We start from the raw sequence: 12,401 nt of genomic DNA, 5'->3' as shown, positions 1-12,401 counted from the left end.
TTTACTATTTATGTTGGTTCTATTTGACCGTCACAATTTTTAATTTTATTTTAATTTTATATAATTGAATTTTAAACACAGACATCAATATCAACAGTTACGTCTTCGTGAGGGCAATGTTGAGGGCAATGTTGGAGTCATGCTTAGTTAATTAATTAAAGGAAACTAATTATTCTTTACATGGTCGCTAGTACAGTCCTATGCCAATCAATGTTGAGACCAAACTTTATACTCACGCGTGACCTCTCTATTTCACTTTTAAACTGTCTTACTTTGCTCTCTCACTTTGCTGTCTCACTTTAAACGCGTGAACGCCCTATTGGGTTGCTCTCTCACTTTGTTGTTCACTCTCTCACTTTGCTGTTGTTCAGAAATGTGATTACCTTCGAAAATTATAGCCAACATCATTCGAGCTTCATGTTTTTTTCGTAGATTCACATTTTGAAGGTAGAGTTTCTTCTTTTCGTTCTTCTTTCTCTATTTTTCGAACCCTAAACCAATGATTTTACTATTAATTTTCTCTGTCCATTTTCATTAGCATAAGGTCTCTTGATTTAATGGAAATTTTTGTCATGGTGGAAGGAAAAGTTGCAGAGGTTCAATCTGGAATTGAAATCGGTTAAGCTCAAGAAGAAGTTACCTCGTTAGGATATTGTTGAGGTATATATCTATGTTCTTAGTTTACTATTTTGAGTCTTGTATTAGAGATTTCTGAAGTTACTATTGTTGAGATTCCAAACTCACTCAACGGAAATCTAAGATGCTTTGGACAACGCACACAATATTTAACTTTGTAGTGTTTCAGTACATGCCAAACATTGCTTAATTCTCATTTTCTATTATCAATCATCATCATTTCTTTCTACTAAAGAGCACATTAAAATTAATCTCAATCTGTGTTCACTAAAACCTCTTCCTACTTTCAGAGGCATTGATGATTTTTTTACTGGTATTTAATTAACTGTGATATCATTTAGTTCCTATGATTTTGTCTCTGTCCTGGATTCATAGTTGTTATGGTCTTTTTCACGGACCTTAGTCCTTGTTTTGAGGAACTTTTGTGAACGGAAAAAGAGTTTTGTAATTTTTAACTTTTCTATGGAGAGAACTAAGCATGAGATTTTAGATAGCAGTTTTTACTTCTCCAACCACAGCCATTCTTTTTCGATCATAATCTTAGTTCTTACATTAAACTTCAAATGATTTACACATGTAAATAGAAAACTGTATAAGCATCTTTTAGTTTTCAAATTCTTCATATAAGGAAATTATTCGTGAAAAATGGCATCACCATGAAACAGATAAAAAGTTTTTCTTTGAGACATGAAAATGTGTAACATCAGTGATTTAGGTCTTGATTGGACTCATCCTAATAAAAATCTGTGAGAAGGTAGTCATGTATTTCCTCAAAACTTATTGGACTTTTCCAATTCGTATGGCTTGCAGAAACCTTCTTTGAGATGCATTATGTGATATCTGGTTCTTTTAGCAGACATTTTATTGAGCATTTGAATTTTTAACATGCTTTTTCCACATGGTTCAGTTGCTTTCCACATGCTATTTCCTACAAGCACTTCCAAAAAACCAACCAACCACACGGAAATTGAAGATTAACACAAAAACCACAACGAAATATTAATTTAGTTTGGCAGAGAGAGGGAAAGGATATCACATCATTGGCCTTATTAGCATGCCATTGTTTTTACTCTTGGTGTGATGCGTATTATATATATCCATGTTAGTTATAATTATCCCTAAAAATGTCCACTTCTTATCTTTCAAATATTTGGAAGCCAAGACTCTTCTGCTCCCTGTAGTAACTTAAAAACAGTGTTAGCCACCTTATTGTGACACCAACCATTCCTCCAGAATACACGGGGACGTCACAGTCTCTTCTTTTCAACCTTTCTTTCTAAGGAAATTTTATGAAATATCGCTTTTATTTGACTTCATGTTTACGATCAAGGGGGAATTCCACCAATATACCCTTTTCACCATGTTTGCTTTCCCATTATGGACTAATATATATATATATATATATATATATATATATATATATTATAAACACATATTTTCATTCATAACATTCAACATTCGCACAAAAGACAGATTAATCAAGAAAAGTAAGTTTTCCATAGCAACTTAAATCAAGCACAAGCTTATTATAATTGTACATGTACACTTATGCTAAATATACTGAGGACCACTTTTCTTATGCAGAAGTCTAACTCTTGTTTAAAAGTTAGAACAATAAACATTTCCAACTCAAAATTTACTTCAGGAAAATTATATTCACATACAAATGAATAAAAGTTTATAATCATTCATTACTACTGTAAAAGTTAATAAACTAATCGCAGCTATTGATTAAATAACATTACATAATTCAATTCTAAAAGGTTACATTGGCAATGGTAAGTAAAGTTAATTACATGGATAAGTTTATATTGTGTTTCTTGCAGAGGTTGGTTTGGTCTCTGACCAGAATATTTAAGCATTGGAGTTTTGTTATTTGAACATAAAAAAAAATAGAGTCAAACAACTTATTGTTGATAAAGGAAGTGGTGTTATTGAGTCAGTTTGCAAGTATGTGAATAAAATGAGTGTTTACTTGGAATAGAAATTATGGTTAATTAATGCAGCATTTTGGTTTTGGCAAGGCCTGATATCTGGCTGAATCTTATGTTTGAATTAAAGTGTAAAGATGTATATGCATGCAGCAGAGAGAGGTCACATGGGGATGATGATGTGTGTGTTTCTGTTTTTATTTGGTGTATTTATTGTGGGAATTGAGATTGATACATGTTCCCCACTTTAGCAAGTTTGTTTACTTTATTTAGGGTGCTTCGATGTATGCAAAGTGTAGTGATAGTATTTTGTAAAGCTAATTGTTATATACTGTTGAAGTTTAAGAGTGTCTATAAAGATTGGAATTGTAATTGTAGGTACCTAGCACGTGTGTGACTATGCATTAGGATTGTTTGTAGGTTCTACCACTGAAAACAACTACACAGACATTTCGTCCTATAATTAATCTATTCATTGGTTGTGAAAGACGATTTGACAAATGACACTTCACAACCTCATTCCCTCCTTTACTCTTCCATCTACAAATTCAAACCTTTCAAATATAAAATTCCCCTTTACACTTGAGCCCAATGCTGTTCATTTTGTCCAGGATATTGAAGCAACAATTCATTGCGCAGAATGGCTTTCTATGGTTGGTGGATCTAGCACAGGAGAACAACGAGTGAGGTAAGTTTATGTGTCCATTACGAGTTCAAGAGTTTACTTATAAAGTTCTTCTGTAATGTGATTTTGAAGAAATACATGTATACATTGAAAATAAAAATAATATAATAAATAAAACATGACATTAACATGTCTAATGTTCAGGTAAATTACTTTAAAACATATTTTCAAAGAAGATTTTATACTCGTGAAAGTAGGGATCGGAAGGGAATGGGACATGTTTTTCAAGTAAAAAGTTATTCTTTTCATATATTTAACTAGTCATGATTATACCTATACTCACAACTATATATTTCTCTATTATTTTAAATATGAACTAAATAATCTTTTATAAAAATAAAATAAAAAATATTATATTATTAAATAATCGATGTGAAAGATATATCAATTGTTTCTGATGTAAATTTTTAGTAAAAAATTATAATTATATAAATATAAAATAAAAATATCAAATAACAATTATTTAAATATATTTTCATAATTTAAAATAAACAGTGTAAAAAATTAAGTATTAAAATGATATAAAAGTAATATATATATATATATATATATATATATATATATATATTCTTATCCTTATAATCAATATAACTTGCTGAAACGGTTTGATTTAAGATCCCTACCTCTTCTAGGCTCGATATAACTAAGAATTTATCACGGTATGACTATCTTTTTACAAACAAATGGTATGGAAAAGATGAATTTATATGAAGCTTTTAAAAATGAAAAGAAAGCTAATTAAATGCATTTGCCTATAAAGATCACTGCTTCACATATATGTCTAGTTGGAAGAATCACCTGCAACCGATGTTTGAATAGCATGGGATGTAACTCTAAATCCGGTGACTAAATTTTAAAACAAATATTCATATGCTTAAATTTGAAAAGAAAACATGTTGAGGATTTATGATTTATGCAGACACAGAAAATAAAAAGTCTTAAGCTATTCTAAAATTAAGTTCAACATATCCTTGATAACACACTTATAAAATCGTAACAAATATTCATATGCTTAAATTTAAAAAGAAAACATGTTGAGGATTTATGATTTATGCAGACACAGAAAATAAAAAGTCTTAAGCTATTCTAAAATTAAGTTCAACATATCCTTGATAACACACTTATGTTTGGACACTTATGTTTTCTATTTTAGTGTTTACAACTTCTAATCTCATTGAATCCCTCATTTATATCCAATTATTTACAACTAGTTTTTTCTCCTTGAACTCAACTAGACAAGTTTATTAATGGATAAGTCATGGATTGATATGCCACGAAATACAACTGAATATCTAGATGGGTTAAATGAGTTTCTAGACTTTGCATTTGAATGTCGATCTGTCAATGGTACAATAAGGTGTCCTTGTCCTAGATGTCACTATAATAAATGGGAAACCAGAGCCGTTGTGTTTGACCACTTAATTTGCAAGCAGTTTCCAAAAAATTACAAAGTTTGGATTTGGCATGGAGAAACATGACACAATGCAATCAAGAGACACAAATGTAGTAAATGTGCCATCACAAAATGAAAATCCAGTGATAGATATGATAAATGATGTATTTGGGATGAATAAAAATGAATTTGTAGAAACCATGCCAAATGAAGTATTGAGGTTCTCAAAGATTGTAACCAAGAGTTGTATGAAGGATGTCAAAAGTATTCAAAGTTGTCTTTTCTATTAAGGTTGTATTATATAAAATGTTTGTGTGGTATGACTAATAAGGCTATGACGATGATTTTAGAGTTATTGACAGACGCATTTGAGTATGCAAAATTTCCTAGTTCATTTTATGAGGCAAAGAAGGTGATACAAAAGCTTGGTCTTAATTATACCAAAATAGATGTTTGCCCAAAAACCTGCATGTTGTACTGGGGAGAAGATGAAAAATTGGAGAATTGCAAATATTGTAAGAAATCTAGATGGAAGAAAATAGGTACAAGTGGAAAAAAGAAACTACCAGTAAAGGTATTACGTTACTTTCCCTTGAAACCAAGGTTACAAAGATTATTCATGTCTCCAAAAATAGCAAGTCCATGAGATGGCATATTTTAAACAATAACCCAGATGGATTGTTGAGACATCCAAGAGATGGTAAAGCATGAAAGCGTTTTGATCAACTTCACCCTGAGTTTGCTCTAGAACCTAGAAATGTTCGCCTTGGGCTTGCAACATATGGCTTCAATCCTTATCGAACCATGAATAATAGTCATAGTATATGGCCAATGATTTTAATTCCATACAAAAGACCTCCTTGGGAGTGCATGAAACAATCATCTCTTATTCTTTCTATGATAATTCCAGGAAAAAAATGCCAGGAAACAAGATAGATGTGTACTTACAACCTTTAGTGAAAGAGTTGAATGAGCTATGGACAGAAGGAGTTGAAACATATGATTCTTTTTCAAACAAAGTGTTTGTAATGCGAGCGTCTCTCATGTGGACAGTTAGTGATTTTCCTGGACATTGTACTCTATCTGGGTGGAATACTTATACTGGTTATGCTTGTCGAACTTGTAATTATGACGATTTTCCTTGTCGATTAAGACGTAGTAACAAGTGGTGTTTCATGGGTCATCGATGCTTTTTAGAGAGAACCCATAAATTTAGATTGATGAAAAAGCAATTTGATGGCACAATTGAAGAAAGAGGTGCTACAAAATTATTATCGGGGTTAGAAATTTTGAAACAACTTGATGCCATAACATTTAATAGTAATTGATAACGTTGTCGTTGACGCGATCAAATTAATACTACTTATCTATAACAACTTCAGTATTGTTAAGAAAGTAGTCAAGAAAATAGAAAGGGTAAAGTAACCCTAAGTCGTCTCCCAACGAACACGGAATTGATTTTTAACAAATTAGTTCTTATAAAACTATACAAATGAGTTAGTCAAATAAAATAAAAAATATAGGGGATTAAGATAAACAAAGATAGAAATAAAATTTAAAAGATAAAAAAAAAAACAATAGTAAAGAAAATAGATTGATTCCATTGCTTTTTCAAAATAGATTCATCATCGGTTATCTAAAGATTATTGCTCAATTAATTATTGTTATAGATTTACAAATTAATCAATGTAAAGTCTCAATTAATTTGTTGGCGTTCTCACTTTTAACCAAAGTACAGTCTCAATTAAAAGTTAGAACTTTTAGATTATCCACAGTAAATTCAACCAAAGTACAGTCTCAATCAAATTTACTATGCCTAATCATGTCTAGTCTTTTATCTCCTCACCAAATAAAAAGCTTAATTAATCAAAGTAAAGTCTCAATTAATTGTAGTTAGAGTAAATATCTTTACCCAAAGTAAAGTCTCAATTATTGGTAAAAACACATTTAATCATATGAAAGTTTCTAAATAAAATCAAAGTAAAGTCTCAATTAAATTAAAAAACCCTTGAACTCATATGATCAACATGCATATAGATTTAAAATCATTACTTTTTACGTGATTCAAAGATAAAAGACATAGATGAATTAAAACCTCAACAATAATAAAAAGAACAAAGGAATTAATTCATTCTAACCTCAGAATTCATAATGAAATTACAATGGAATCAACCCAAAAAAGTTTAGCAATCCATGGAATACAAAATAAAAAGAAGAATAGAGATAAGAAAAGAGAGAAAGAAATTAGGTCCCCCTAAGGGTTCCTAAATTCTGAAATGCCGAGCTTGTTTTTCTGCTTCTCCCTTGGTCTCTTTATATAGGAATTGGACTGGGCTTTTTTGTTGCTAAAACCTCTCAAATATCTTCTAAAATAAAGATAAAGATAAATATTCAAAGATATTTGGAGAGATATAAACTATTTAACAAATATAGTTGGTTAATAATTTATGATATAATTAAATAAATTAATTATTTAAAGATATCTTATAAATTATCACCAAATAATATTTGTATTAATTTTCTAAATAGCCAATTTTCAATTCTGTAGTCCAATTTTGCATAGACATCCAAAAATATTAATATTTGCAGTTAAATCCCTCTCCTTTGACCAGTTTTTGACCAGAGTTGGATATTTGACCAGAGTTGACTGTTTGACCAAGTTTGACTAGTTTGACTGTGCAATGACAGGATGACACGTGGCAGCCTTCTGGTTGGTCAACTCAATTAGTGGAGGATTGCCACATGGCAGCATCTTAGTGAATGGAGTTTAAGTGGTAGGAGGGGTGAAAATAGATAAAGTTAGGGGTGTAGAAGTAAATATTCTACAACCCATTTGGAAAAGGGGAGTGTATATGTAATTTAGGGGGTGCATAAGTGAGTTTTAGAACTTGCTAATTTCAGCCTTATTTAACGGTGTTCTGTAACTTCAATCAATTTATTCTCACCTTAAATGAGCTTAATCTTAATTTCAGTTGCATCAACAAACGTTAAAATATTCAAAAATAATTTATGCAGCTAAAAATCACGTTTTAAGACATTTTTATCACACAAGCTCAAACAGCCTAATTATCATAATTATCAATTAAACCACTCTTTAAGCACATAAATTCAATTAAATACCCAAAATTAAACACTGAATGAGGGCAAAAATACGCACTCATCAGTAATCTTGAGTCAAGTAGTAAAGGAAACCAATGGAGAAGAAAAAGCATATTCTTTAATCTTCCTTAATGGAAGGATAATCTTTTACGTCATAACCTTGATGTTATGCATATTGAGAAGAATGCGTGTGATAATGTGTTGTATACAATGCTCAAAGATGAAAAATCAAAAGATCATCTTCAAGCTCGTCAAGATCTAAAAGATATGGGGATAAAAGAAGACCTTTAGCCGGATGAAAATGGAAAATACATTCCTTTGTTATTTACAATGACAAGAGAACAAAGAAGGACATTTCTCAATACATTAAAGAATGTGAAGATGCCAGATGGTTATTCAAGTAACATATCTCGTTGTGTTGATGATGAAAACTATAGGATATTTGGCCTTAAGAGTCATGATTCTCACATCCTCATGCAGCATTTACTTCCAATAGCTATTCGAAATGTTTTGCTTCACCATGTGACTGCATTGTTGGTAGAGTTTTCCTCATTTTTCAAGGAGTTATGTTGTAAAAGATTGAATATCTCAGATCTTGACAAGTTACAACATCGAATTGTGCTTACTCTTTGCCATTTGGAAATTCTTTTACCTCTATCATTCGTCACTGTGATGGTCTATTTAACTTGTCATCTTGTAGAAGAAGTGAAATTGGGAGGACCAGTCTACTATCGTTGGATGTATCCAATTGAAAGGTAAATACATGTAGTTATGTCTAAAATATTTATTTTGATTAAAATATTGGTTAAATTATTGGTTTTTTTTTGTAGAATGTTAGGACATTTGAAGTCCTTTGTACGAAATAGAGCACAACCTGAAGCATATATAAGTGAAAGTTATTTAGCTGAAGAGACTCTCACTTTTTACTCATTGTATGAAGAAGTTGAATCAAGGTTGAATAGAAGTCGACGTGTTGATGATCGTCGTAATGAAAGTGAACATCTTCAAATTATTTATCCTCAAATAGGCAGATCAGTGGGAAGTTCATCAACTTTCACTCTTACACCATTAGAGAAAATACAAGCACATCGATATTTGTTACTAAATTGTTCAAAATTTCAACCCTATGTTGAGTAAGTATTTAGATATCTTGTATGTGGTGAATAGTTTCCATGAATTCAATTTAACATGATATTCTCTTATGGTAGTGAATTCAAAATATTCACTAACAAAAAGACAAGAAATCGAAGACTTTCAAATGCAGAGTGATGAGTTCAAATTTTTGCCCTCATTTAATATTTAAATTTGGGGATTTAATTGAATTTTCTGTGCTTAAAGATTGATTTAATTAGGATTTGTGATTATTGGATTTATTGAGTAAGTTTGGTAAAAGTGGCGTAAAAATTGATTTTAGTTGCATAAAATATTATTGAATATTCTAACGTTTGTTAATGCAGCTGGAATTTATTTTTGGTCAATTAATAGTGTGATTTTAAAATATTCAAAGTTACAAAATAAGTACAAAATCAAGAAATTCTGAAAAAGAATAAATCAGGAGCTAAATGCACCCCCAGATTTTATTTGCACACTCTTGCAAAGTGGACCACCAAAAACCTGTTCTGCACCTCTAGTTTTCACTAAATTGCACCCCTCCTACCACTTAAACTCCACTCAACCAGATCATGCCATGTGGCAATCCCCACCTTTTAAAATTAGCCAACCATAAGCTGCCACGTGTCATAATCCTCCACTCACCAAATTGACCACTCAGATTCTGCCACATCATCATCTCCTCCATCTCACTCATGAAACCCTAACCCTAATTTTCTTCTCTCCTTCCACCACCATGGCAGCCGCCGCCGCACCTCCTCACCTCGCCGGCCACCACTGCATCACCATCACACCATTGCCGGCGACGCACCAGTAGCGACAACCTCCACCATCTCTGCATCTCGCGCACTCTATGGCAGCGCCACCATCGTTTTTCATCTTCACGCAGCAGCCATGGCTGCACAATCGCCGGTCACCACGAAGCGCCATCATCTTCTTCCTTGTTCGCAGACCTGCAACAACGTCACACCACCACCGCAGACCTGCCACAACTTCGCAGCTCCGTCACACCACCTGAACCAAGCCAGCGAATCGCGCCACCACCGCGAGCCACCAGCGCCTGCACCTGCATCTGCACGAACCAGTTTCGTTCACGTACCTGTCCTCGCCGGAAAACGCTGCTGAACCACCATGGAAGCACCTACAGGAATCACGAACCATTCTGCGCAAGCAACTCGCCGGAAACGCGCCGCACCGTCGGACCACCATGAACCACCGCGCTGTCACGAGGGAGGGAGAAGAGTGTGAGAGTGAAACCCTAATTCTGGAGAGAGAGTACTCTGCGCCACGTGTCAGCATCTGATAGGACAGTCAAACTGGTCAACTGGTCAACTCTGGTCAATTGGTCAAAGTCAGCAGTCAACTCTGGTCAAAACTGCAAATATGGTTAAATGAGAGGGGCAGAATTGGAAATTGGATAGGAATTAAGTTGCTAATTAATTAAATAAAAATAAAAGATTTTAGCAACTGACAAATAAAGCCCAAAGTCCAGTTGAAGCCTATATAAAGAGACTTAAGGGAGCAGAAACGGGGAGAACTTACAGCTTAGACACTTAGAACTCTCTGGTTTTGGCAGATACCGTCTCCACCACATCTCTCATTCTTTCTTTTATTTTCTTTTCATCATATTATCATGTATTCCATCAAAGCCATGGAGGGCTAAGCTTTTAGGGTTGATGATAAAGGATTGATCACTACCAAGGATGATGGCCCATGGCACATGCTTAGAAGAAAGGGAGTTCCTTGATCCCTTCCTTTGCTTTTATTTTCTTTAGTTTAAAATTCCTTTAAGTTGGCTTGGTTGACTATTTTTTAGTTGACTTGTTGACCTTGACTTTGGGTTGACTTGTTGACTCAAAAGATTAGCTTAACCTTAAACCAACATGCTAATCCTTAAATTGCTTTTGTAGGAATAAGAAAGGAGGAGGACCACATAGGAGACACTTGGCGTCCTAAGGAAGAGAGAGAAGGAATAAGACTTTCTAGAAGCATCTAGAAAGAGGAGGCCCACATGCCTTGGACACCAAGTCTTCTAGAATGTTCTAGAACCTTCCTTTGGGAGCCTTGGCCATGAAGACTTGCCACCTAGATGGCTTGGACGAAAATTCACCCATGTGCACCCTAGGATGACCTACTTTCTAGAACATGCTAGGTTTCTTTTGTAATCCTTTAACTTAGTTGTTTTGCTAAGGGGCCCCTAGACTTGTCTATTTAAGGGGACCTCTAACACTTGTACAAGGGTTGAACATTTTGGAGAAATTATACACTTTGTGTTTCAACCTTTTGTGAGAGCATTCCTCCTTAGGGAGTGGAGTTCTTTCAAGCCTTATCTTGCCTTGGCAAGTGGCGGCATACACCACTCATCTTCAAGGTTGCCATGGCTTCTTCTAGCCTAGCCTTGTAGTGGCGTGAATCCTCCATTCCTCCCATTTCCCTTGCTTTTCATTTTATGTTTCTTTACTCTTCTTGGTTTATATTGTTTCTATTATATGTTTTTCCTTTTGATTTCTTACTCCCCATCAATCCATTCTCCTCCTCTCTAGAACCTTGGAAAGGAACCTTCACATCTAGATAGCTTGCTATCTTAATGTCCAGTGGGGATTTCCTTGGTTTTCTTAATCAACTCACACCATATTCAATAATCTTAAAAAGGAACAAGATAATCCTTCATCAGTTGATTCCACTGTAATTTCTTAAATGGATTCTGAGGTTAGATGAATTTATATGTTTTGTTATTTTGATTATTGTTGTGGTTTTTGTTTATCTATGTCCTTTGCTTCTTAATTGAATAGAAAATAATGATTTTAAATCTACATGCATGCTAATCATATGAGTTAAAAGGTTTTAAATTAAATTGAGACTTTACTTTGATTTTGTTTAGAAACTTTAATTTGATTAAATAAGTTTTTGCCAATAATTGAGACTTTAATTTAATTAGAGGTAATTACTTTAACTAAAATTAGTCAAGACTTTACTTTGATTAATTAAGTTTTCTATTTGGTAAAGAAACAAAGGAATAGACATGATTAGGCATAGTAAAATTAATTGAGACTGTACTTTGATTAAATTTACTATGGACAATCTAACAATTCTAACTTTTAATTGAGACTGTACTTTGATTAAAAGTGAGGATGCCAACAAATGAATTGAGTCTTTACATTGATTTATTTGTAAATCAACAACAATAATTAATTTAACAATAATCTCTAGATAACCAATGAAGAATCTTATTTAGAAAAAGTAGTGGAATTGACCTATTTACTATTACTGTGTTTACAATCTTCCGTGTCATTTTCTTTGCATATCAAAACCCCCTATTTTTATAATTGCTAATTTTAATTGCATTTTTAAGAATCAAATATTTGAGATCAATTCCGTATTCGTTGTGAGACGACTCAGGGTTATCTTAAACCTAACTATTTTGTTCACTACTAACTGGCAATACTGAAGTTGCTAAAGTAGTGGTAATTTGATCGCCTAACGACAGCGATATCAAATTTGGCGCCGTTGCCGGGGAGTACGGTTAGTATTTCTTTTATTTTGATTC

At 33.1% G+C, this 12,401-nt stretch overlaps 1 long non-coding RNA gene across 6 annotated transcripts; it reads left to right on the top strand.

Moving 5' to 3' along the window:
• Positions 1–201: 201 nt before the first annotated feature.
• LOC114175745 lies at positions 202–10,809 on the top strand. 6 transcript variants are annotated; one of them, XR_003602900.1, is made up of 5 exons: positions 202–447; positions 583–660; positions 3,179–3,255; positions 8,445–8,499; positions 8,575–9,007. It is a non-coding gene; the product is annotated as an uncharacterized LOC114175745 (long non-coding RNA). The 6 variants fall into 6 exon arrangements; XR_003602902.1 differs by lacking the exons at positions 8,445–8,499; positions 8,575–9,007 and adding an exon at positions 10,765–10,809; XR_003602901.1 differs by lacking the exons at positions 8,445–8,499; positions 8,575–9,007 and adding an exon at positions 7,334–7,605.
• Positions 10,810–12,401: the final 1,592 nt, after the last annotated feature.

This window comes from Vigna unguiculata, chromosome 1, assembly GCF_004118075.2.
Source record: "Vigna unguiculata cultivar IT97K-499-35 chromosome 1, ASM411807v1, whole genome shotgun sequence".
Classification (NCBI taxonomy): domain Eukaryota; kingdom Viridiplantae; phylum Streptophyta; class Magnoliopsida; order Fabales; family Fabaceae; genus Vigna; species Vigna unguiculata.
The sequence above is the reverse complement of the archived record's forward strand: the minus strand, read 5'-3'. Positions and strand labels throughout refer to the sequence as shown.